Source organism: Salvia miltiorrhiza, unplaced genomic scaffold (assembly GCF_028751815.1).
Source record: "Salvia miltiorrhiza cultivar Shanhuang (shh) unplaced genomic scaffold, IMPLAD_Smil_shh fragScaff_scaffold_21, whole genome shotgun sequence".
In the NCBI taxonomy this organism is placed as follows: Eukaryota; Viridiplantae; Streptophyta; class Magnoliopsida; order Lamiales; family Lamiaceae; genus Salvia; species Salvia miltiorrhiza.
Window position 1 is genome coordinate 397,510 of NW_026651446.1, and position 25,884 is coordinate 423,393.

Here is a 25,884-nt window from a genome sequence, read left to right on the forward strand (position 1 = left end):
GGGCTACTACATACTACCCCTCTTAACAAAAATTTCGTCCCGAAATTTGCATATCTCTGCTAAAACAGTTCGGGGTATTTTTCCTTCATCTTGTCTTCAAGTTCCCACGTAGCTTCTCTTGTCTGCGGTGTCTCCATAAGATTTTCACTGATGTGATTGAGGCTGATTTCGCAAGTGTCTACGTATTGCTGGCAAGGGGTGCGGGTGTTCTCAATTGCTGAACCTCGTTATCTGTTGGGGCATTGCGTGGAGTAGTGACCCTTTTGTCCACAATTGTAACAACCGTTAGTTCCAGTCCGACAGACACTCCTATGCATCTTACCACAATTTGGGCAAGGTAAAACTCCTTTCTGACCTTGGTTACCTCCAGTTGGCTCGAGATTAGTCTGTGCCTCGTACCTTGGTTGAATAAACTGTTCGGCCCGTTCCTTTTCTTGCCACACTTTCTTACTAGTCTGATTGATATTGTCTTCGTTGTTGTCCCACTTGCGCTTCCCTTTGAGAGTATGTGAGGCTCCTGGTGGATCGTTTGGCGTTGAGATCAATGGTGGGGCTGACTTGTCTGACGGCATTGCGGCTTCAACGTCAAGTGCCCTGTTCAGAGACTCCGTGTATGAGAGTCCTCCGTGGCTTGCTAGAGCCATCTTAATTTCGTACCGTAGACCGGCACAAAATTTCTCTGCCATCTTCTCATCTGTGTCCACTTGTTGCGGAGCAAACCTAGACAGGTTGCAGAATTCCTTGTCGTATTCAACCACAGATTTATTTCCTTGCTTCAACTCGTAGAACTCAGCTTCTTTCTTCTTCCTATAGCTTTTCGGAATATATTTATCATATAATCCCGTCTTAAAATCTTCCCAAGTATAACTTGCCCATTGTTCAGGTGTCAGAATTTTTCGACGTGCTTCCCACCAGAAGTCAGCTGATCCTGTTAGTTGGAAAGAGACGCAAGATAGGCGCTCCTCATCAGTACAACGTAGAAAGTTGAAAATGCGTTCCATTGCACGCACCCAAATCTCAGCTTCAGCCGGTTCACTCGTTCCGTCAAACGTAGGTGGATTTTGCCTTAAAAAGAGTTCTTCGACTCTCCTAGTCGGAGGCGGAGGGGATGGGTTATGTCCTCGAGCATCTTGTGGTTCTTCGGGTACAGCGTTACGGTTTCTGCGATTGTTATTGTTTTTCGCAGGGCGTCCTCTCTTAGGCGGCATTCTGGTAGCAAAGATGTGCCAATTAGTACACTCTAGCATAATCTAATACAAGTCTCAAAAGAATTCTTGTACATGTTAACTTATTCTAACTTGTAAACAAGTCATAACTCCAATGACAGCAGCATCTCAAATCCATAAGTCATATCAATTCTCAAGCATATAATATCACATCATCTAAATTGGATACTTAAGCATAAGTCATGGAGATTTATAGCGGCTATAAAATCATGAGCTTAAGAATTATTCTATACGCATCACTTATCTTGCTGCCTTCACTATAGCCACCAAAAGATACAATCTAATTTCTTCTATGTTTGCTTCTATGTTCTGTAGTAGTGGTGATCTCATATCTTAATAGCTCTATGTTCATAGGGATTCATTCCATAGGCATACTTAATCGTACTTGCGTAAATCATTTCATTCAATAACAACATAACATAGCTATTAACAGTTACTCACTTGCTATTACGAAAATTCTCACTTTTTGTAAACATTAACTCAAAACTTGGAATAGCTCACCATTCTGCTTCTTTGAGTGTGATGCGATGAAGTGCTGAGCTTTGTCGATTGAACTCTAGACACTTTAGTGATCCATTCTAAGTTTGGCTTAAATAACTCTTAGGCTCAGAGCAAACGAACTGCTCTGATACCACTCTGTCACGACCGGCCTTAATTAAGGATAATTAATCCGGGAAAACCATGACTGGGGAAGGGAAATTAAGAAGCGGGTTTAGAAAGGGGCGCATAAAAGAATACTCAAAGAGCTTGAATACGCGTGAAATATTCCTTAAAAAGGAAAAAGGCATAGTTCGCATAAAAAGGGTACTCAACGAACTTGTATAAGCGTTATATTCCTTAAAAGGAAAAAGGCATCGTTAGGGGCTTGGCTAAAACATTATCAGAGTTTGCAACGGAAGGCGTAACTGAAATAATCAGTGTTTACAGCGGAATGCATAACTGAGATACATGTATGAAGACATGTATCCTTTCTGAGCCTACTTTAAGTTAGACAAAAACTCCACTCAGCAACAACACTTCATCGCCCATCACAGCTCAACCTGCACAAACATAAACATCGAAGGGCTAAGTACAAGAGTACTTAGTGGGCAGTTGCCAAGCATATAACATAACATCATTAACAATTTCACAATATCACATAAGAGGCATGAGTTTCTTTCATATCCTTTGCTCATTAAACATTTCCAAATTCATAAATAGCATAAGGGCATTCTTCATCATCAATCTTCATTAACAAACATCGTGTCGTGGAGAAGGCCTTCCCCAACGAACACGGGCATCGCGCCGTGAGAGGGGGCCTCCCTCAGCGGTCACGGCATCGTACTATTGAGGGAGGCCTCCCCCAATAGACGCTGTAACACTGGCATACTGGCATCGCGCCGCGAGAGAGGCCTCTCTCAGCGGACACGGGCATCGCGCCGTGAGGAAGGCCCTCCTCAGCGGACACGGCATCGTACTGTTGAGGGAGGCCTCCCCCAACAGACGCAAGCATCAAACATAAGCATAAACTTATCAGCGTAAAGCATTCAAGCGTAAATAAGCGTAATCATTTAATGTGCATCATAATAAAGCTTAACTCATTTAAGCGTAATAAAGCATACCATACTTGAAGATCCAATTTGCATTTTAAAGCATAACACTTGCATAGCATTTTATTTACGCGTAAGAAATTGCCCACCTGATAGCAAAGTTTTGCTAAGGTACTCTAACTCCTTGTGTAGTTCTTACTCTTGCGCTTGACCTTAATCACGAGAATATAAAATAAGACATTGCCTCGAGGACAATTCTCAATTAATGAGAAAGCGTAATTAACTATGCATGAACTAATATTCTGAAATAATAATCATGGAAATTCTATTGTTAATCCAGGTTATCGGATTTAAACAAAAGCTAAGTCTCGTCTCATGATTTCGGATAATTAACTAAAATTAATCTGTTCTCTTCAGGGTGTTCTAATCCGTCGATTAAATAAATCCCGCTCTTCGTAGTCGATAGAAAATAATTAAATACTTCAGCTTATTCGCTTTATAAACTCATAATTAACCGGCTTAATAAAGAGAATTTGAAATGTTATGAGTTCGAATAATTAAAAGGCTCAACATAAGGTAGCCTAATAATTAATTAAACAGAAATGGGCCTGGATAGCTAAAATGAAAGGTCCAATTGAAATAATTCATTGGGCTTAGTAATTAAATAATTCTTGGCCCAAATGATTAAATAATGAATAGTTGGGCTCAAATAAATAAATCATGTAGGGCCCAATTAAATAAAAGATACTCTGGGCTTGGATCAATAAAAGTGGCCCAAATAAAACAACATCCCATAGAATTAAACTAAAGCCCAAGATATAAAATGAAAATTTATCTAGGCTAAATTAAATAAGATGTAGAGGCCCAAATAATTAAATGAGGAGGCCCAAATAATTAGTGGAAAGTCCAATAAAATAAAATCAAGCTCCAAAAGAATTTAAAATTGAAGGCCCAATTGTAGAATAAAATAAATTAGGCCCAACTAAAAAAAAAACTAAAGCCCAATTGAATTAACAAAAGAGGCCCAAAGTAAATTAAAACAATTCGAGCCCAAAAATATAATTGGGATTTGGAATAATAGTCCATCATAAAATAAGCATCAGCCCAACTCTTTAAATAAATCAGGCCCAAAACACTTAAAATCTGTAGCCCACATAAATTAAAAGGGAAAGCCCAATTTATTTAAAATAAACAAGCTCACAATTTAGCCCAATTAATTAAAATAGGGGTAAGCCCAACATAGCCCAATCCCTCTCTCTTCTCAAGCTCTCGGCTCTCTTTCTCTCTCAACTCTCAAACGTTTTTTTTTTTACAGAATTCAAGGCCGAGAGTCCTCTTCTTCATCTTTCAAAATTTCGCCGCCGCGTCTGCTGCTTCTGCAAATCTGGCGAGGTCGCCGCACAATCGGTCGGCGCAACCCTGTCTGCTTCTCTCTTACGCCTTCACCTCTCGAGTGAATCCCTCAGAAATCACACCAACAAGAGCCCTAATTTCTCCCATCATAAATCGTTGCCGCCGTTGAAGAACTGGGATCCGGCGAACGTCGGCTGCTGTCACGCCCTTGTCTGGAGCCATCGCCGCTGTCTGGAGCAGCTGCTGCTTCGCCTGGAGTCGCCGCCGACTGCTGCTGCTCGTCCGGTGGTCAGCGGTCGTCGTCTGGGAGAGCGCCGTCGTCGGTCGCTGCTGCTCCTTCGTTCGGAATCCGTAGAATCAGTCGGCCTCTCTCAACATCAGTCGAGCTTCAGTCGCCTTCTATGCTCCAACCTGCGTCGGCTGCCGCCGAGCTTGGGTCCGGCGTCGTTCAGCTTCCGCCAGTTCCGTCCAGCGTTGCTGTCGCTGTTCCCGGCGAATTAGTCGGCCTTCCTTCTCCGATGAGTCAGACGCCGTCGGCCACCGGTCTGATATGCCGCTGTTGCTGTTATACTCTGAAACAGAGGAGACAACGAGAGTTCGTCGTCTTCGTTTTCGAACTCCATCACGGCAGCAGGGTTCGTCGTTGCTTTGGGCTCGTCCGAACAGGTAGCCGGCACTATATCTTAAAGTTAAGTCCTAAATCCTTCTGTTCTAGTTTCTATTTTGTTAAAGGCAAAGGTTCTCAAGCTTTTGTTGTTCTAGAGTGCAGTGGCAATATCTCAATGTATGGACCATACTATTTTTGTGAAATGTCATAAATCATGTACTCAAACGTGGTTTGCTATGTCCATCTGCATTACTCAATTCTATATTCTGAATTTCTGATTAATCTAAGCATGCTCTGTTGGGGTGTGAAATATGCAAACATATAGACTAACTTGAGATGGTAATACCTTGATTGTTTGGTTGGCTGTTGTTGAGGTACTAGACGAACTGGAATAGCTTTCCTTGAAGTTTGGCAGCAGTGCAGTAAATGATTTCTTCCTCCAATGCTTCGAGTGTTGGGGTACTACTGGATTGGAGCAGCTTGAAATCTTGGCAAAGTAGTTAAGCCAAGTCTTCCTTCTCTTTGTGATTGCTGGTGCGAAATGGAAGGAATGGGTGAAGTGTTGGAGTTGGTGGGGAGCAAAGGTAGTGGAGTTGGTGGAGTGGGATGTTTGGTGAGGTGGGGTTGGTGTTGGTGCTGATACTTTGAGTGTGGTGGGGAAGTTGGTGGAGTGGAGAAGTGGGGAGTAAAGACGTGTACATCATTAGCAAAAGATTGAAATAATAACTGTATTTAAACTCTAATTGATTGAAGAGCTTTTGTTTTTGTAATATACTAAACGATTTTCCCCAAGCTGGGAACTAGCCTATAATCTGTGAACTGTAAATAAATACTGGCTTCGATTTTCAATCATCGCATTTCTGTATCTTGCTTGATATCTTTTTCCTTGCCTGCTAACTTAATAAACTGTAATATAACTTAAATTAAATCCGTAGATTTAATCTGCGTTGCAGTCAGAATAATTCATCGACTTCAATGCACTAATAAAATATAACTGCTTCTGTTTTTCGCTTAATAAATAACATGACTTTGCTAAGTCAGTTATAACTTGGAAATAATAATTATTGAATGGCTCAATAATCCTCGTCGCGTTTTTCTCATACATTATAAAAGTATAAAGCTAAAATAATAACTCCGTTTCTGATAAAAAAAATCAGGACCATAAACTGGATTCATTTATAAAAATTGCATTTACTAATTTTAATCATAATTAAAAGAGCGGGCTACTACAAGACATGTCATTCACGAAGAAGAAGTATCTCTTGAACCGGACTTGAGCTATGAAGAGAGACCCGAAGCTATTCTGGACAAGAAGATTCAACAACTACGAAGCAAAGCAATTTCCTTGGTGAAAGTACAATGGAGACATCACGACCAAGAAGAAGCAACATGGGAACTTGAAGAAAAGATGAAGGAAAAATACCCAGAGTTTTTTCCCGAAGGTGAGTAACATAAATTTCGGGACGAAATTTTTCTTAAGGAGGGTAGGATGTAACACCCCGTATTTTGTTTACCTTGCAATAGTATCGAAATACTATTAAGAGATTAAGGACTAGCTTACTAGACGAGAGGAAGTTATCGATGGATGGTAATATGAGTAAAATAGAGATGTTAAGAGAATTGAGAATGATGTTAGAGCTGAGATGGAGATGTTAATTGTTTTTGAGTTGAGACGAAGTGCGAGAGATAGAGTCGAGGTAGTGTTTGAGAGTCGCTATAAAGAGGATTAAGCTTGAGTGACGATTAGATTAATGGCGAGTGATGATCCGTTTTTAATGTGATAACTTTGTGAGCTTTTTGATTGACGTTATGTGATTTACTTGATACGTGTGCACCTATATTTGAGTAATTGTGATTTTTGAATAATAGCATACATGATTTTTAATTACCACCACACATTCCTACACTCACTCTCATTATTTAAATCTTCCTCACATGTGGGATTAGACAAGTGGCCAAGTGGGGAGACAAAGTACTATTTGGGCATTTAATGGGCATTTAATGCTTTTAGCTTAGAGAGTAAGATTTGTGATTAAAACAAAAGACCTTCTCTCTCTCTTTCCGTCAATCTCATTTTCGGCCCTTCACCTTCTTCTCTCTCCCTCACGCCATTCTCTCTCTCCTCCATTGGAGACTAAGCTCAAGCTTCTCAAGTCATAACTGTGATAATATACTCCGCTAAATCTAGTCCTTAAACACTTTCTACTCTTGAATCAAGAAAATTAGTGGAGTTTAAAGCTTGAAGAATAGAGAGAAGATTTCCTTTTTCTTGAAACTGTTTGAGTAAGTGTTATGATCTTTTAGATCTAGACTTTTTGTGAGATATATGTGTTTGTAAAAGGATGATTTAAGCATGAGAAACTCCCCCTCCTCCATTTTCTTCACTTTCGAAAATTTGGGTTCATGTCCTTTAAAAATCTTTCTTTTCTTAAATCGAGATGAGAAATGTGTCATATGTGATGATTTGAAGTGATTAAGGTGTGTTTTGCAAAACTTAGTATTGAGATATGAGTTTTACAAAATTTAGTTTGATATAAGAATTTGGGAAAAATCTGTAAGTTATGTCTTGAATGATGACTTGATGATGAGTAAGAACTTATGAAAGGATTAACGTGATTTTTGATGATTTTAGTGTCTGTAAGAGTTCGTGAGTTGGCTATGATGCTGAATGATAAGTATTTTGATGTTTGGGAGTGTTTGACGAACTTTGAGAATGAAATAGTTGACGAATTTTCGAGTTGCTCTTGACTGCACTGTTCTGCCTTGAATCTTGTTCTACTCTGCCGAGTTGTGATTCCTCTGCTCTGAACCGAGAATTCATTTCGCTGCTCCGAACCGAGAAGTCATTTCTCTGCTATGACAGAGAGTTCATTTCTCTACTGACAGAGAATTCTTCATTTCTCTGCTCTGACGGAGAATCATTTCTCTGCTCTCTGACGTAAATTTTTCCCTCTGCCCTGACGTAAATTTTTCCTCTGCTCTGGCGAGTATTTCTTCTCTGCTCTGCCGAGCTAGTCTGCTCTGCTCTGCTGAGTTTTTCCACTCTGACCACCGAGCATTTCTCTGCTCTAGTCACCGAGTCAAACTTATGTTTGCTTGTTTGTGATATGTTTATATGTGAGTTGTATGCTTATGTGTTTGTGCATGCCTATGTGCTTGATTGCTTTTAATCTAGCCTCTTGAGTGTTAGGTTGAGAATAAGATTAGAGTTTATTTTCATAGAGTTGAGTGATTAGACGGAGATAAGCCGAAGAATAATTATGATGGATGTTATAATAAGATTAAGGTTAAGTTTTTAGAGAGGAAGTTTCTAACTAGTTCCTCTAACTTGTCCCATGCACTACTCCGATGTTTACAACTGAAGAGACCAGTCGAGGACGCAAGTGAAGATTTCTCCGAGTACCACCTGCAGTAAGCCGAGCTCTACAGATGGGCAGTATGTTCATAACCACTATTTACGTGGACAATACTTTGAGTATGCAAATATTACGAGCTTTCTGAAATGATTTAATGATGTTATGAGCTTATCAAATGTTGAGTTAAATGATGTTTAAGAACTGTTTGACTTGCCAATTTTTGATGATGAACTTGTGTGTTACCCTCTACTGATGAGACGAATTCGGATTCTTCCACAAGCGGGGTTGTGTACACAGAGGTGACTATGAGCCGTCTTCGGGTCGGCCGATCACGGTGCTTGAGAAGGAGGCCTACTTCTCAGTACCTTGGTTATGATGATAAGTTGTAGATGCGGTACATACATGTTGATTACTTGTCTGCAGACACTTATTTACGATGTTTATGATTAAAACTGCATGCACAGATTCATTTGCGCTAACTTTATTTCTGTGTATTGTTGACGATGTGGCAAGTTTCAAACATATAGCTCTAAGAGCACCTTTCTTGTCTTTCGGCGTCTGCCCACTGAGTATTATGTACTCACGCCCTGCATATATTTCTAAATGTGCAGGATAAGCATGGTCGGAGGATGGCTTGGTGTTGGCGGGGATTGTTGTTTCGGATGATCACCTTCTGTCATACTTTCATCTCTATGGCAGCATTATGTTTTTGAGTTGTTCTAGACTTAATTAAGGAATACACTCTCAGCTATATGTCTCCATACATATAGTTTGATCACCCTTTTGTTGTGTAACTCTGTATATATTGAATCCTTGTAAATATTGAACTACGACCGTTTGTAAATGTTGACAAAACTCTGATGCTTTGGTTTTTATAGCGATGCCGATGTTTATGATCTAGAAAGGATGTTATGCTGCTAAAGTTAGTATGAATTGTTACCTTGCTTCCGCATAAAGATGAGATCAGTTTTCTAGCCTTTGTTTCCTTCTTTTATTTAGTCGTATCGATACCCGGTCTACGCTATCACTGGCTAGACGGCGGGCTGCGACAGTAGGAAAGGAAAGTATGCATAGCATGTTAGAGATAAACATGAGATGCAGCTATGCATACAATCCAGAGGGCGAATAGACAGACGAGAAGAGAAGAATTATAAGAGTGCGAGAAGTGGGGAGAAGAAGTGAAGGAAATGCATGGCAAGGCTTTGATGAAAGAAGTATATCAAAACGTGCCTCGTCATACATGGGGAAAAGAGGAGGTGAGGATGAAAAATCGAATCAGTGGCAGTCGTGAGGACTAGCACTGTCGATATTGCGCCGGATGGCAGTGAGCTCCTACTCATTGCTGTTGCACCACATCGAAGTTTCACCAAAAGGCGAGAGGCTTTCCTGAGAGCCAGGTGAAGTCTGTCTTCTTCAGACAGGTACTTCAAGCCGATGTGCCGGGCATGAGGATGGAAGACACTCGCTTCGCTGGATACAAGTGAGGGTAGAGCAAACTTTGACGTCGGAGAGACGTTGAGATCCAGTGGAAGGGTCCGATGAAGACCAGGTATGTGAGCGTCATTCTTCCACTCCATGACTTTGCAGTCATAGATTTCTCCTTTCGTCGGAACAATTTTTCTCTGCAACTTTGGAAATGTTGAAAATTTTTCTCACAGTGAAGGCTGTGGAGAGTTGTTAGTTGATGCAGAAAAATTGAGAAGACAACATGGTATAAATAGACAAGATGTGAACCATGTGAGAAGATGAAAATATATTCGAAAATTATGCCTAAAATGCATTTGAAGAAAAATTCGCGTCCGTCGTCACTGCGAGGGACTGCGTCTTCAAAAAGTTGAAAGGCATCTGGTGGACGTCGTATACCACCAAATAATTCCTGCGGAATTACCAAAATAAATTAGTATATTGGTAAGCAGGGTCGATCCCACAGAGAGCAGTTAAAACTCATTCAAATCCCTAAATCTATAAATTCGGTGATGCCACCACGCCTTAAATTTAAGAGGAGTTAATTAAACTAAGAATGCAGAATTAAATAAAATACGCTTGAAGTAAATCAATAAAAAGGTAATTCGGCTCAAATAAATCCACTCTAATTCAACTCTGATCCTCGACGCAATAATTAATCAATCCCTATCAACCAACCACTTATAGGATACCGTGATACGCACTGACATACCCCAATTCCTACTTACTATGTCGATAAACAGCTAGATACGCTAGTCTTATCTATTTCCCTTATTAAAATATAACATAGCTGGATACGCCAGTCTTAGATTTAATATTCTAACAGCATTAAGAGGAAGGAACCCAATTTAGACCAATTATCCTAGATACGCTAGTAATAATTAATCCACCAATTTATTCATACTACAAACATGGTAGTTTTGTGACTAATCAGCCCTATTCCAACAATTACGGATTGGAGGTGCTAATTGACTATAATCCAATTAAACCTAAGTTGAGCATACTTAAATAAAATCAGAATTATCATTGAACCTAGGAATTAATCGGAATCAATAGGAATCAATTTTAAACCAATTAGGTCTCACAGATAATTAAACTAGAGTTTCATTATTCTCGCCGAATTAAAAGTTTAGCTACTCATGCTTAAATTAAGAACATGCAAAGAAATAGAAGTAAACATAAAACAAGAGAATAAATTAAAACGCAATAAAATAACTACTCTGGAATGAAAAGAGAAATCGTCGGTACTGAAAGCTAAAGCAAAAGTATGAACGTAATCAAAGTAAACTAATAAATCTAAGTCTACGGTTGCGGCTGCCAAGGGAAAGTTGATCTCCAGGAAAGACGAAAATTAGGGCAAGGAAAATTGTATCTGAAAGAAAAACTAGGCCCTATTTATAGACTTCAAATCATTCTTAATCACTATGGAAGTTTTCATGCAAAGCCAGACTCTAAAAGGAATAGAATCGTGCAAAGGAAGGTAAGTCCAGCTGTGACGCGCGCTCTGGAAATAATCTCCACTATGGCGGAAATCGCGGCTCTCGCCAGCGGAACGGCTTCCGCTCTGGCTCTCGCCAGCGGGATGGGTTGCCAGCGGAATTGTGATTTCTCTGCTATCGCCAGAGGAATGGTGATTTCTCTGGCTTCTCGATTCCGCTGTAATGGACTTTGCGATTCCGCTGTAATGGACTTCGATTCCGCTGGGACTTCGATTCCTCTGGCGCTTTCAGCGCTGGGCTTCGCTGCTCTGGAGATTGGTTTCTCTGACTCGGGGCTTCGGCTGACTTCTCTGGTCTGATCTGGAGCGCGGGCTTTGGCGATAGAGCTATGCTGCTCTGCTCTAGCTACAGAGTTATGCTAAAAACACCTCTTTAACCCCGAAATCTCCAAAATTGTATTCTTCCATCTAAAAACCTAAATCTCCTGCAAAGCATCAAACAAGCCATAAAACGCACCATTTCCTAAAAGATTCTCTTAAAATAAAGCTCATATAAACCCCAAAATTTAGCACAATTAAGCATAAATCAACCCCCCACACTTAGCCTTTTGCTTGTTCTCAAGCAAAATCCAGATGAATCCTAGGAAGAGATTGATTTCAACAATGCTAATTTCCAATCCAAACATTCACAAGTCAATTCAAGATTTTACAATCAACACACATCTTCTCGATCATGTAAGTAACTCAAAGTTTAAGAAGCAACAAAAGAGTAATGCAAGTAATTCGATCAGACCCAATTCTCCGCTAGAAGTGAATTCCCTAATGTGATCGCCTTTATAATCAATATCACCATTTTTCACACTTTTTGTGCTTAAGATTTTCGACAGTTGAGCCATAATTTATGAAATAAAACCATTTGGATGTAATCCAAAGTCTTTTCACGTGGTTTCCCATGCTCATAGTTAGACTAGAGGAGCAGAGACTCAGAGCTATCATATTTTCAGAACAGGCCAGATGTTTCAGAGCTGGCAATTTCAAAGTTGGCAATTCGTCCAACATTTTCACAAATAAGATACGATCGTAGGCAATCACAATGACAACACTCCTTCTAGCATCTACCGGACAAATCACATTTTACTAACTTACAAAAATGTTGCAACAAAACTCATAATTCTTTGCACAATCAAGAAACATATATTGAAGGTAAAACAAGAATAACCACCAAACGAACACAAACCCGAAACGCGCATCGAAAATCATCTACTCTTCCACAAATTCATAAAAATTAGCAAGATTCGAGACCAAAACTAAGCATAGAAAGACTAATCTTGCCCAATTGAAAGCATAAACACAATAAAACCCCCCCTCCCCCACACTTAAAGCATGCCATGTCCTCAGGGCATAAAAGAAATAAGGAGAGTTTAGAAAACGTCCCTGAGTATTGGCAATGAAAAACTGAAGCATCGTGAGAGGTGGTGAAGAGTGGGGTGTGCGGTCTGTGCAGAGTAGAGACGGCGGCGCTGGCAGGGCAGAGGAGTGAGTGGTGGTGCTGGCATAGCAGAGGAGAGCTGTAGAAACATGAACACCTCCAGAAGCATAGTATCCGCATAGCAACCTAACTTAAGATAAAGAACAAAACACCAACTAAAAACAAAACAAGAACAACAAAAACAAAAAACTAAAAACAAACCAACTGTGGGTTGCCTCCCACCAAGCGCTAGATTTGAAAGTCGCCAGCTCGACTACATCTTCGAGGTCAAACAATGCCTGGAACCAACAGCGAAACAGACTCCGCTGGAACTAAAGAAGAGGCATCATAAAACGGCTTCAAACGTTGTCCATTCACGGTGAATATCTTAGCCGTATCTAAACTGCGAATCTCAAACGCCCCGTCTGGGCAAACAGACTGTATTACGAAGGGGCCAATCCATTTCGTCTTCAATTTTCCGGTCATCAATCGCAGCTTTGACTGGAACAAAAGTACTTTTTGGCCGACTGTAAATGTTTTTCCTTTCAAGTTCTTGTCGTGCCACTTCGAGGTGCGATCCTTATACCACATCGTGGTGTTATAAGCTTCAAGACGAAGCTCCTCCACACACTTATCTTTTAAGTCGGGTGGTTCCACATCAAAATGCAGCCTTCTGTCGCGTGGCTTCCGTTTGGGAAAACAGTTCGTATGTCCAGAACCTGCGAGTTTCGGGTCAAGATGAAGAAATTTGTCCTGCACAGAGTTGGTCTCAAGATGTTCTTAGACAAAAGGGTCAGCAACATCAGTGGGACAAACAGTTTTAACAGCACGGGGACTTTTCATGGTATCATCAATGTTGAAAGTAAACTTTCCTCCATGATAATCCAAACAAATAGTACCACTATAAACATCAATGACTGCCCTAGTGGTCCTTAAGAAAGGACGACCTAACAGAACACAAGCTAACTCCTTCGACTGCATACCACTCATTTTCACCACATAGAAATCAGCAGGATAAACAAAATTATTCACTTTCACAAAGACATTCTCTAGAAGACCCTCAGGATGAACACGTGACCCATCAGCCAACTGAATCACCACTTTAGTAGCCACCAACTTCACACCAATTAGGTTATTATAAACAGCTAAGGGCATGACATTAATAGAAACTCCTAGATCACACATAACATGCTCAATATTAGTATCACCGATGAAACAAGGCAGAGAAAACATACCTGGATCCTTGCATTTGGGCGGCAACTCTTTTCGTATCACTGATGACACGTTCTCGCCCATCACAATCTTTCCAGATTTCTTAGACTTTCCATCGATGAAGTCCTTCAAAAACTTGCTTAGATGAGGGAGTTTGAGTGCTTGGAGGAAAGGAAGATTAATCTCCAACTTTCCAAATATCTTCATGAAGTCATTGATCTCTTCATCAGGCTTCTTCCTTGCTAATCGTCCTGGGAAGGGAACTGATATTGCAACCCTAGAATCAGATAGGCTCGAAGGTTTAGAGACCTTGGTTTGTTCCTCCTCGGTGGACTCAAGTGCTGCTCCCTTGCCCTTCTGCTCAACTGTTAAACCTCTGTTCGCTGCAGAGAATAGAAGGTCGCCAGAGCGGGAATCCATTTCTCTGCAGCGCGTCTCTGCTCTGACTGTTGATTCCTCTGGCGATTCCTCTGTACCGCTCCTCAAAGTAATCATACTGACGTTCTCCATTGGATTCAATTGGACTTGCGATGGCAATTTACCTTGATGGCCCTTGAGTTGATTCACGGACGTTGCAAGCTGAGACACTTGACGAGCTAACCCCTCTATCTGCACCTTCTGCTCGGCTTGGGATTGTTGGAGTTGTTGCACATTATTCTGCAAAAATTGTTGATTACCAATCAAGTCCGCCATCATCTCCTCCAGTGACTTGCCTTGCTTCTCGGGAGGATGTTGCTGAGCTTGTGAAGCTTGATATCCCGTCCTTTGATGAGGAGGACGGTAGTTCTGCTGCTGCGGCGGTTGCATCGCTGGTGGCTACTGTGGTTGCCTCTGCTCTGGATCCCTCCAACGGAAATTGGGGTGGTTTCTCCATGGCGCATTGTGATTGTTTGAGTATTGGTCCCAGTTTGGGCAAATGGGGCAGTGGCGCGTCGCAGCTGTAAAAATTATGGGAAGAATTCACTTGGGCTTCATATTCTTCCTCATCTCCTGTGCATTGCAGGCTGGTGTGGCTTGGATTACCGCATGCTCCACATGGCTTCTCTGATGGTTGTCCAGCCGTTGCGACCTTCTCCACCACAGTGCTCAACATTCTCTCCAATTTCCCTATCCTTGCTTCGAATTTATCCTCAAAATCCGATGAACTTGCTTGAGCAGCTTTCTTGAGCATTTGAATGCGTGGCTCATCATACTCCCTCGTTGCATCCACCAAGTGTTGAATCAATCGTTTGGCTTCACTCACAGTATTCTGGGAAAATCCACCTCCACTTGCTGAGTTCACCAAATTCTTAGTGTCAACGGTCATCCCTTGGTAGAAATATTGCAACAGATCTCCTTCAGAGAATTTGTGGTTCGGACAGCTGTCCACCAATCTCCTGAACCTGGTCCAATAAGTGCTTAAGGACTCATCATACTCCTGCTTTGCACCACTGATTTCCTTCTTAAGCGCATTAGTCTTGGTAGGAGGGAAAAAGTGCTCCAGGAATAGCCTTTTCATCTCCGCCCACGTAGTGATAGAATAAGGTGGAAGACTCGCGAACCAAGAGTTCGCCTCTGCTGTCATGGTGAAGGGAAAAGCATCTAATCTGAAGTGTTCCTCCGTTACATCAGTAGGGCGCTTCTGTACCTTGCAGATCTTGATGAATTCGCTCAAGAAGTTGTACGGATCTTCTCCCTTTTTACCATAGTATTTCGGGAGAACATTAAGCAATCCAAGCTTAATCTCAATACCGGAAGCAGTTGCCGGCATGCGGATCGGAGTTGGGGGGTCATCAGCCTCGTGACTGGAGAGGTCACACAGACTAGGATCGTCAGCCATGTCATCTCCGGTGCTCTCGTCGGAATTTGACTTAACTTCCTCCTCACAATCAGTTTCTGCCTCTGTGAACTGTTCCAGCAACTTCCTCGCCTTAGCCTAATTTCTCAGTCTCTTTTCTGTTTTCTCGATCTCACTTTCGTATAGGAGTTTCGGCTTGGACGATCTGCTCATAAACAAAGAAAAAAAAATAGACAAAGGGAAAAGAATTAGATTAACACCGCTCCCCGGCAACAGCGTCAATTTGGTGGACGTCGTATACCACCAAATAATTCCTGCGGAATTACCAAAATAAATTAGTATATTGGTAAGCAGCGTCGATCCCACAGAGAGCAGTTAAAACTCATTCAAATCCCTAAATCTATAAATTCGGTGATGGCACCACGCCTTAAATTTAAGAGGAGTTAATTAAACTAAGAATGCAGAATTAAATAAAATACGCTTGAAGTAAATCAACAAAAAGGTAATTCGGCTCAAATAAATCCACTCTAATTCAACTCTGATCCTCGACGCAATAATTAATCAATCCCTATCAACCAACCACTTATAGGATACCGTGATACGCACTGACATACCCCAATTCCTACTTACTATGTCGATAAACAGCTAGATACGCTGGTCTTGTCTATTTCCCTTATTAAAATATAACCTAGCTGGATACGCCAGTCTTAGATTTAATATTCTAACAGCATTAAGAGGAAGGAACTCAATTTAGACCAATTATCCTAGATACGCTAGTAATAATTAATCCACCAATTTATTCCTACTACAAACATGCTAGTTTTGTCACTAATCAGCCCTATTCCAACAATTACGGATTGGAGGTGCTAATTGACTATAATCCAATTAAACCTAAGTTGATCAGACTTAAATAAAATCAGAATTATCATTGAACCTAGGAATTAATCGGAATCAATAGGAATCAATTTTAAACCAATTAGGTCTCACAGATAATTAAACTAGAGTTTCATTATTCTCGCCGAATTAAAAGTTTAGCTACTCATGCTTAAATTAAGAACATGCAAAGAAATAGAAGTAAACATAAAACAAGAGAATAAATTAAAACGCAATAAAATAACTACTCTGGAATGAAAAGAGAAATCGTCGGTACTGAAAGCTAAAGCAAAAGTATGAACGTAATCAAAGTAAACTAATAAATCTAAGTCTAAGGTTGCGGCTGCCAAGGGAAAGTTGATCTCCAGGAAAGACGAAAATTAGGGCAAGGAAAATTGTATCTGAAAGAAAAACTAGGCCCTATTTATAGACTTCAAATCCTTCTTGATCACTATGGAAGTTTTCATGCAAAGCCGGACTCTAAAAGGAATAGAATCGTGCAAAGGAAGGTAAGTCCAGCTGTAACGCGCGCTCTGGAAATAATCTCCACTATGGCGGAAATCGCGGCTCTCGCCAGCGGAACGGCTTCCGCTCTGGCTCTCGCCAGCGGGATGGGCTGCCAGCGGAATTGTGATTTCGCTGCTATCGCCAGAGGAATGGTGATTTCTCTGGCTTCTCGATTCCGCTGTAATGGACTTTGCGATTCCGCTGTAATGGACTTCGATTCCGCTGGGACTTCGATTCCTCTGGCGCTTTCAGCGCGGGCTTCGCTGCTCTGGAGATTGATTTCTCTGACTCGGGGCTTCGGCTGACTTCTCTGGTCTAGTCTGGAGCGCGGGCTTTGGCGATAGAGCTATGCTGCTCTGCTCTAGGCTACAGAGTTATGCTAAAAACACCTCTTTAACCCCGAAATCTCCAAAATTTTATTCTTCCATCTAAAAACCTAAATCTCCTGCAAAGCATCAAACAAGCCATAAAACGCACCATTTCCCAGAAGATTCTCTTAAAATAAAGCTCATATAAACCCCAAAATTTAGCACAATTAAGCATAAATCAGCATCATTGCATTCTGTCATGTCAATGAGCTTCTCAAGAAATTTTATTGCAGAGGCAAAAGGTTGGAAAGATTTTTGGTAAAAGATCAGGACAAGTTCCATCAAAACAGATTTTCCTTTTTAAAGACTTTTGTCCTTCTCGGATATTCAATTTTCCAACAATCAGTTAAAGTTTTTGAAAGAAACTGATCAGTTAGAGAAAAGTTTTTGAACTAAAAACATAAAACTCTAAACTGGAATAACTTATTTTAAAAGTAAGCTTTAAAAAAAACTTACTGATCAACTGAACATTGTAGTCAGTTGATACCACTTGATCCTGGTTGATTCATCAGGATGTCTTCTTCTTTAGATGAGCAGTTGGTGACCACCAGTCAACATGACTGTTTGAGTAAGTCTTCAAACACAGCATCACTCTTCAGGGTTGATGAGGCCGATCTTTCCACATAGATCAATGAACCTCTCTTCTGGAAGAGCCTTGGTCAGCAGGTCCGCTCTTTGAACAGCAGTGGGAATTCATTCCACAGAGATATTCTTCTTTTCGACATGATCACGGATAAAGTGATGTTGAATAGCAATATGTTTAACTCTAGTGTGATGAACTGGATTCTGGGAGATTGCAATAGCACTGGAGCTGTCGCAATAGATAGGAACTTCCTTTTCGTCGATCCCATAGTCCTTTAATTGATGGACTAACCACAGGATTTGTGAGCAACAGCTTCCGGCAGCAACATATTTAGCTTCAGTTGTAGAGGTGGCGACTGAAGTCTGCTTCTTTGAATACCATGAAATGAGCTTGTTGCCTAGGAATTGACATGTTCCGGAGGTTGATTTACGATTAAGCTTGCATCCACCGAAGTCAGAGTCTGAATATCCGGTGAGCTTGATGTCGTCGTCTGCTGGATACCACAATCCTAAATTGGGTGTGCCTTTAAGATATCTTAGAATCCGCTTTGCTGCATCCAAATGAGCTTCCTTTGGATCCGATTGATATCTTGCACATACCCCGACTGCAAATGCGATGTCTGGTCTGCTCGCAGTCAAATACAGCAGAGATCCAATGATTTCTCTGTACTTTGTCGAAGAGACAGATTTTCCTTCTGAACCTGGATCAACTTTCCAGTTTGTGTTCATTGGGATCTTGACTGACTTCATGTGCTGAATACCGAACTTGGCTATCAGTTCCTTGGCATACTTGGACTGACTGATCAGTATTCCTTCGTTGGTCTGCTTGACTTGCAATCCGAGAAAGAAATTCATTTCTCCCATCATCGGACATTTGAAACTTGTTGGTCATGATGTCAGCAAACTTCTTGCACATGTGTTCGGATTTGGATCCGAAAATTATGTCATCGACATAAATCTGAACAAGCAAGAGATCTTCTCCTTCTTTGAGAGTGAACAGAGTTCTGTCCACAGATCCTTTCTTGAAACCTTGTTCAACAAGATACTCCGAGAGAGTATCATACCATGCTCTTGGTGCTTGCTTCAATCCATAGAGCGCTTTTTTCAGGTTGTACACCTTTTCTGGTCCAGCAACCTCAAACCCAGGAGGTTGTTCTACATAGACTTCATCTGTGAGCACTCCATTGAGAAATGCACACTTGACATCCATTTGGTGTACCTTGAAACCTTTGTGAGCTGCGAAGGCTAAGAAGAGTCTGACTGCTTCCAATCTGGCAACTGGAGCGAACGTCTCATTGTAGTCGATTCCTTCTTCTTGACTGTATCCTTTAGCTACAAGCCTTGCTTTATTTCTCCCAACGTTTCCTTCTTCGTCTTCCTTATTCTTAAAAATCCATTTCAAGCCAATCACCTTAGCATCATCTGGTCGATCCACAAGCTCCCAAACTGAATTCCGGTTGAATTCATTTAGTTCTTCTAGCATTGCGATGACCCAATGAGTAGACTTCAGAGCTTCTTCAATATCCTTGGGCTCTGTAGATGATAAGAAACAGCTGAAAATCTTATCTTCGTTGATGCAGTTCTGGTTGATGTCGAAGATGAGGTTGCACATTGATCTTCGAGTCTTGACGCCATCTGATGGTTCTCCAATGATGTTCTCATTTGAGTGGAGTTCAAACTATCTTCGATACTTCTTGATCTCTTCTGGAGATGGTGGGGCTTCTTCGGTCAGAATCGTTCTGAGGTGTTGAGCACCTTCTGGAGCAGGGGAGAGTTAAGCTGGATCTGCTTCACCATGTTCAACTCGATCTTCAGCAACTGGAGTTCCCCCTTGACTGATGCCATCTGCATTGGCTCCAGTCTGAACTTCAGACCTTTGGTTGATCTTCTGATACTGAAGCATCTCAGTAGCTTCATCTTTGCCTGGTCCCCACACCAAGACAGTAGAGGGCTCGGTGTTGTGGATTTCAGCTTTGGAACCTTCAGTGTTTTGGACACACTTTTCAGCTTCTTGTTTCCTGAAATCATCTGTAGACTCATCAAAGATCACATGAGGTGTTTCTTCAACACAAAGAGTTTGAGAGTTAAACACTCGATATGCTTTGCTTGAACGTTCTGTTCCGGAGTATCCAAGGAAGACTCCTGGATCAGCCTTGCTATCGAAAGTGTTTAACCTCTTCTTTTCATTGATGTGGATGAAACACTTAGAACCAAAAGCATGAAAGTAGGCAATCGAAGGCTTTCTGTTCTTCCATAGCTCGTATGGAGTTTTTCCATGTCTCTGAGTGAGGAAGGAGCGATTCTGCGTGTAGCATGCGTTGTTGACTGCTTCGGCCCAAAATTTCAAGGGGAGTTTTGATTCGGTGATCACTAATTTCTTAGCAACAAATATCGCAACTAACACGATGCAATTGTAGCAAATAATTAGTAACCGAGTATCGTATCCACAGGGACTATTATAACGAATCACTCCAAATAATCCTAATTAAACTCGAGTAATATTCAGGAAACGAAAGTAAAGATTGATTTAAATTAAAACGCAAATAACGATAAATCTAAACACGTAGGAAAAATCAAGTATTAAAAGACAACTGATCCTAGGGTAGTAAATTCATCAATTAAATCTACGCAATAAATCTATTAATCCTATGTACCAATTTAATCCAGTTATGACGAGAGATCACTTAATTAATCAATTACTCTCGCTAGAGCAGCAACGATCGTAGATTAGTAAATTATCTATCTCCGTTAGGTCTCAAGAAAATCTACCAACTCCCAATAGCTCCTAAGAATAGCTCCCTATGATCCACCTATCTCCGCTAGGTCTCAAGGTTAAAATCATATCATACATTCCTGAATCCGCTAAACAGTTATCTCCGCTAGGTCTCAAACCGAATAGCTAAACATGCAAACTATTGATCAGATAATTCACAAGAAATTAAGCACCAGGAATTATGAATCATAAACTGGAAGGCACAAAGATATTAACAAATAAATCACATAAATTCAATCAACTGTTTACAAACCCTAGAATCAGCTAAAGGAAACTAGCCAGACATGCTTAAATAAAACATAAACATAATTAAATAGAATGCAATTGTAAAAACTGAATTATATAAAAACCGAATGAAAAACGATTGTAGCGATTGAATCTTCAATCTTGATCCAAGCCTTGAAAACTAGAAAACAATAAAAATCTAAAGCTAAAAACTAAAGTATGAATGCTTGGGTTCGGGGGTTGGTGCTCTCTTGAATAGGTCAAAAGAAGACCTATTTATAGATTTCAAATTTCCTTCGGATCACCATGGAGGTGGCCATGCAAAGTAGAATTCTAATGGTAATAGAATCGTGTAAAATAAGGCAACTCTCCAGCTGGATGTGCGCTTCTGGAAAATACTCCCACTCGTGCTAAATTCGTAGTTCTCGCCAGAGGAATGGATGTCACCAAAGTAACGGGTCACGCCAGAGGATTAGATGATTTCTCTGACCTCGCCAGAGAAATGGTTTGCCAGCGGAATGGGTCACCAGCGGAATGTCTTCCGCTCTGGTCTTCTTCAGCTCTGGCCTTCTTCCGCTCTGGCTTTCTTCAGAGGAATGGTGACTCCTCTGAAATTGAGGACTTGACTTCTCTGACTAGCGACTTCTCTGACATGTTGATTTCTCTGGCGATTCCTCTGACTCCAGTGCAATGGTGATTTCTCTGCTCTGGAGATGTCGGTTCCTCTGGAAAACGCCAGATTCATCCAAATTCATCCAAAACTGCATTCTTCCATCTCGAGAGCCTAAATCTCCTGCAAAGCATAAAATACACCATAAACGTACCAATTTCCAGACTTTTGCTTGTCCTCAAGCAAAATCTATATGAATCCTTAGCCGAAATTGATTTCAACAATGTAAATTTCCAATCAAACATTCACAAAGTCAATTCAAAACTTTACAGTCAACACATATCTCTCGATCATGCAAGTAACTAAAAGTTTAAGAAGCAACACAAGAGTAATGCAAGTAATTCGATCAGACCCAATTCTCCGCTAGAAGTGAATTCCCTAATGTGATCGCCTTTATAATCAATATCACCAATTTTCACACTTTGTGTGCTTTGAGATTTCGACAGTTAAGCCATAATTCATGAAATAAAACCATTTGGATGTAATCCAAAGTCTTTTCACGTGGTTTCCCATGCTCATAGTTAAACTAGAGGAGCAGAGACTCAGAGCTATCACGTTTTTAGAACAGGCCAGATGTTTCAGAGCTGGCAATTTTGAAGTTGGCAATTCGTCCAACATTTTCACAGATAAGATACGATCGTAGGCAATCACAATGACAACACTCCTTCTAGCATCTACCGGACAAATCACGTTTTACTAACTTACAAAAGTGTTGCAACAAAACTCATAATTCTTTGCACAAACAAGAAACATATATCAAAGGTAAAACAAGAATATCCTCCATTCATTCACAAACCCGAAATTCACATCGAAAACCATCTTCTCTTCCACAAATTCATAAAAATTAGCCAGATTCGAGACCAAAAACTAAGCATAGAAAAATCAATTTCGCCCAATTTTTGAAAAATATAAGCAACAAAACACCACTCCCCCACACTTAAAGCATGCCATGTCCTCAGGGCATAAAAGAAATACGAAGAGTGTAGAAAACGTCCCTGATTATCGGCAATGAAAAACTGAATCTTCGTGAGAGGCGGTGAAAAGGTGGGTTTGCGGCCTTGGGCAGAGTAAAAAGTGGTTGCGCTGGACAGATGCAACAAAGAAAATGGCTGCGCTGGACATGTGCAACGTGGAAAAGTGCAGCGAAGAGAGCGGCTGCGCTGGAACATGAAGACCACCAGAAATCTGGCAGAGAAACACCTGCCCCAAACTAAACAAAGAAACAAAGAGAAACAAAACGAAACAGAAAGAAAGGAAAACAAAACAAAGAAAAACAATTGGGTTACCTCCCAATAAGTGCTTAATTTAACGTCTAGAGCTCGACGATACCTCAAAAACTCATGGAGGTCGGAAACAACACTCTAACCATTGGAAAGCTTTTCTACTCTTGGGTGCCCTCTCCACCAAAACACTTCTCTTGGCTCGAACATCCTCCACCAGCATTGCCCCCTTCTCATTCTTGTTCCGAAAAATCCGGAATTTCACTTTCTTCTTCTTGGGGGTATGGGTTTTCAAAGACCCCCCATCATGCTCCAAAAACAGACACATCTCAAAACTCAGAACTTCTTTTGGTTTTGGAGTCTTTTTCTTGGCTTCATCCTTGGGCAGCTCATTTTTTCTCAACTTCTTCATCCTCCGACTTTGCTAGAAAACTGTCAGCCAAATTAACCACTTCATTCTGGGGAACTTCCTTTGGTGGAGGTTTCTTGAAAATCACAGTTTCCCCATAGGCTCCCAATGTCATCGTCCCCCTTTGCATATCTAGCTTTGCTCCACATGTGGCAAGGAAAGGTCTCCCTAACAGCAAAGGCATCTTTGGATCCTCCGGAATATCCAACACTACAAAGTCGACTGGGAAGAAAAAATCACTCACCTTCACAAGCACATCTTCCGCAACTCCTAGAGGTGTCGAGCAAGACTTATCAATAAGCTGAATCGTCTTGTTAGTTGGCTTCAAATCCCCCAGTTGCAACTTCCTATACACTTTGAGAGGCATGACATTTATGCTTGCTCCGGTGTCACACATTACTTTCTCAAATAATGACTTTCCAATCTTCACAGGAATATTGAAGCTGCCCGGATCTTCTCTCTTTGGAGCCAACTGATACTCCTTCACTGCGAGCACCTCCTCAAATTCATTGAATGCACTCTTCTTTTCCATCACAGCCTTCACAATTTGCACCTCGTTTGGCTTATTTCTCAAGATCTCCACGGAAGGAATATTCACAGCCAACTTCTTAAATGTCTCCAAAAATTTGGAGCTTTGCTCATCTAATCTTGGCCTCGGGGATGGAAGAGGGAAAGGTGCTACAGGCTTGTACTCTGGCCTGGGAAACGTAGGAGTAGGAATAGGCTTCTTAACAGCAGAGGTATTCGACGATACCTTAGAAGTAGGTGGCGAATCGCACACAATCATCTCCAGGTCATCATCCTCCATAATCTCTACATTTTTTTCCTTGACATCCTTGTCGTCCCTGCCGTCCCGCTGCTCTGTACGATTCCTCTGATCTCTGCAGAGGAATGGTGATTCATCTGCTCTGCATGATTCCGCTGCTCTTTATCCTCAACTGAATTATGAACCACCCGGATGGAATGACATTGCTGATTTTGCTGAGGCTGTTGATGTTGGCTCTTCGGATTGAACTGAGCGTTGCTAGGAAATTGGCCTGGCTTGTGCTGCGCAGCTGCTTGGTTGGCCATCTGGCCAACTTGAGTCTCCAATATCTGCACTTGCTTGGACAGTGCTGACACATTTTGCTCCATACTGAACATTTTGGTTCCCAAGTTTGCCGAGTTTGCCTCCATCTCGGTGACCTTTACCAATAATTGCTTCATCATTTCCTCCATTGAATCTTTCTTTGGCTCATTGATTACTCCCCCACTAGAAACAGAAAATCCTGGTGGAGGTTGCAAAGCATCGTTGGGATTTGAATAGGAAAAATTTGGATGATTCCTATTATTTGGATGATACGGAGGATTTCCACCCTGATGTCCCTGATAGTTTGGCCTATGGAATTGGGACTGCCGCTGGACAAAATTAGCATCTTCAGACTGTGCCACATCGGATAAAATCGGCTGCTGAGGGATTTTGGCTAGCAGTGCTTTTCTCTCCAACTCATACTGCTTTTGAAGAGCTTCGTATTTCTCTTTAAAATCACTTCTCTCCTCGTTTACAGCTGCAATTCTTCTCGTAGAATTTCTGTCATTCGGCCATTGGTAACTGTTGGAGGCCATCTCTTCTATCACTCGATAAGCTTTCTTTGTATTTCTATGGAGAAGACATCCACCTGCAGTGGCATCCACCATACTTTTTGTTAGACCAGTCAAACCATTATAAAAGTGAATGATTTGCTGATCCTCCGTGAAACCATGTTGTGGACAGTTCCTGAGCAGCTCACGAAATCTTTCCCAGGCATCATGAATGGTCTCATCTCCTAGCTGGGAAAAGTGAGAAATCTCTGCAATGATTTTCTGAGCTTTAGAAGTAGGAAAGTATTTTGCCAGGAAAGCTCTACACAAATCCTCCCATCCAGTAATAGCACCTCTGTCCAAACTCTTGAACCACTCATTTGCTCTGTCTCTGAGAGAGAATCCAAACATCTTCATTCTGATGGCATCAGGTGGCACTCCATTCTGCTTAATAGTGTCACAGATATCTAGAAACTGGGTAATGTGAGCATGCGGATTTTCAGAAGCCGCTCCACTAAACTGTTCAGCTTGCACCATGTTTATCAATCCCGGCTTTAGCTCAAACGTGTTAGCCTGCACAGTTGGTCCCCATCTCCCTCCTTGAAATTGATCAACCCGAGGCTGATACATGTGATTCAGTGGTGGCTCTAGTGGAGGAGCCCGGTTGCGCTCTCTCTCTTCATCTAGCTGCCTCTGAAGGTTTGTCACGGCTCGCACAAGAGTTTCAAGGTCCATGTTATTCTGTTGCTCTGCCATTGCTTGCTTCTTCTTTTCGCGGTTGTCTCTTTTATGTTGCTTTTCGATTTCCAAGTTCAAAGGTACTAGATGTTCATTTCCTTTGGATCTCGTGATCATACACGCCTGAGACAACAAACAAAAACAGAAATTTAAAAACTAGAAAATAAAAATAAGCTTATAACGCCTGAAATAATGCTTAAGTCTAATCAGAAATATTAAAGTCAATTCTAAATAGTCCCCGGCAACGGCGCCAAAAAGTTGATCACTAATTTCTTAGCAACAAATATCGCAACTAACACGATGCAATTGTAGCAAATAATTAGTAACCGAGTATCGTATCCACAGGGACTATTATAACGAATCACTCCAAATAATCCTAATTAAACTCTAGTAATATTCAGGCAATGAAAGTAAAGATTGATTTAAACTAAAACGCAAATAACGATAAATCTAAACACGTAGGAAAAATCAAGTATTAAAAGACAACTGATCCTAGGGTAGTAAATTCATCAATTAAATCTACGCAATA

At 41.1% G+C, this 25,884-nt stretch overlaps 1 long non-coding RNA gene and 1 other non-coding gene across 2 annotated transcripts; one reads left to right on the top strand and one right to left on the bottom strand.

Annotated features, from left to right (window-relative positions):
* Window positions 1-1,970: 1,970 nt before the first annotated feature.
* On the bottom strand, window positions 1,971-3,264 carry LOC131002819 (uncharacterized). Its single transcript, XR_009094423.1, has 2 exons — window positions 2,905-3,264; window positions 1,971-2,266 (listed from the first exon to the last, which is right to left on the bottom strand). It is a non-coding gene; the product is annotated as an uncharacterized LOC131002819 (long non-coding RNA).
* A 21,528-nt stretch (window positions 3,265-24,792) lies between these two features.
* Window positions 24,793-24,899, top strand: LOC131002832 (small nucleolar RNA R71). The gene has a single exon (XR_009094435.1). It is a non-coding gene; the product is annotated as a small nucleolar RNA R71 (small nucleolar RNA).
* Window positions 24,900-25,884: the final 985 nt, after the last annotated feature.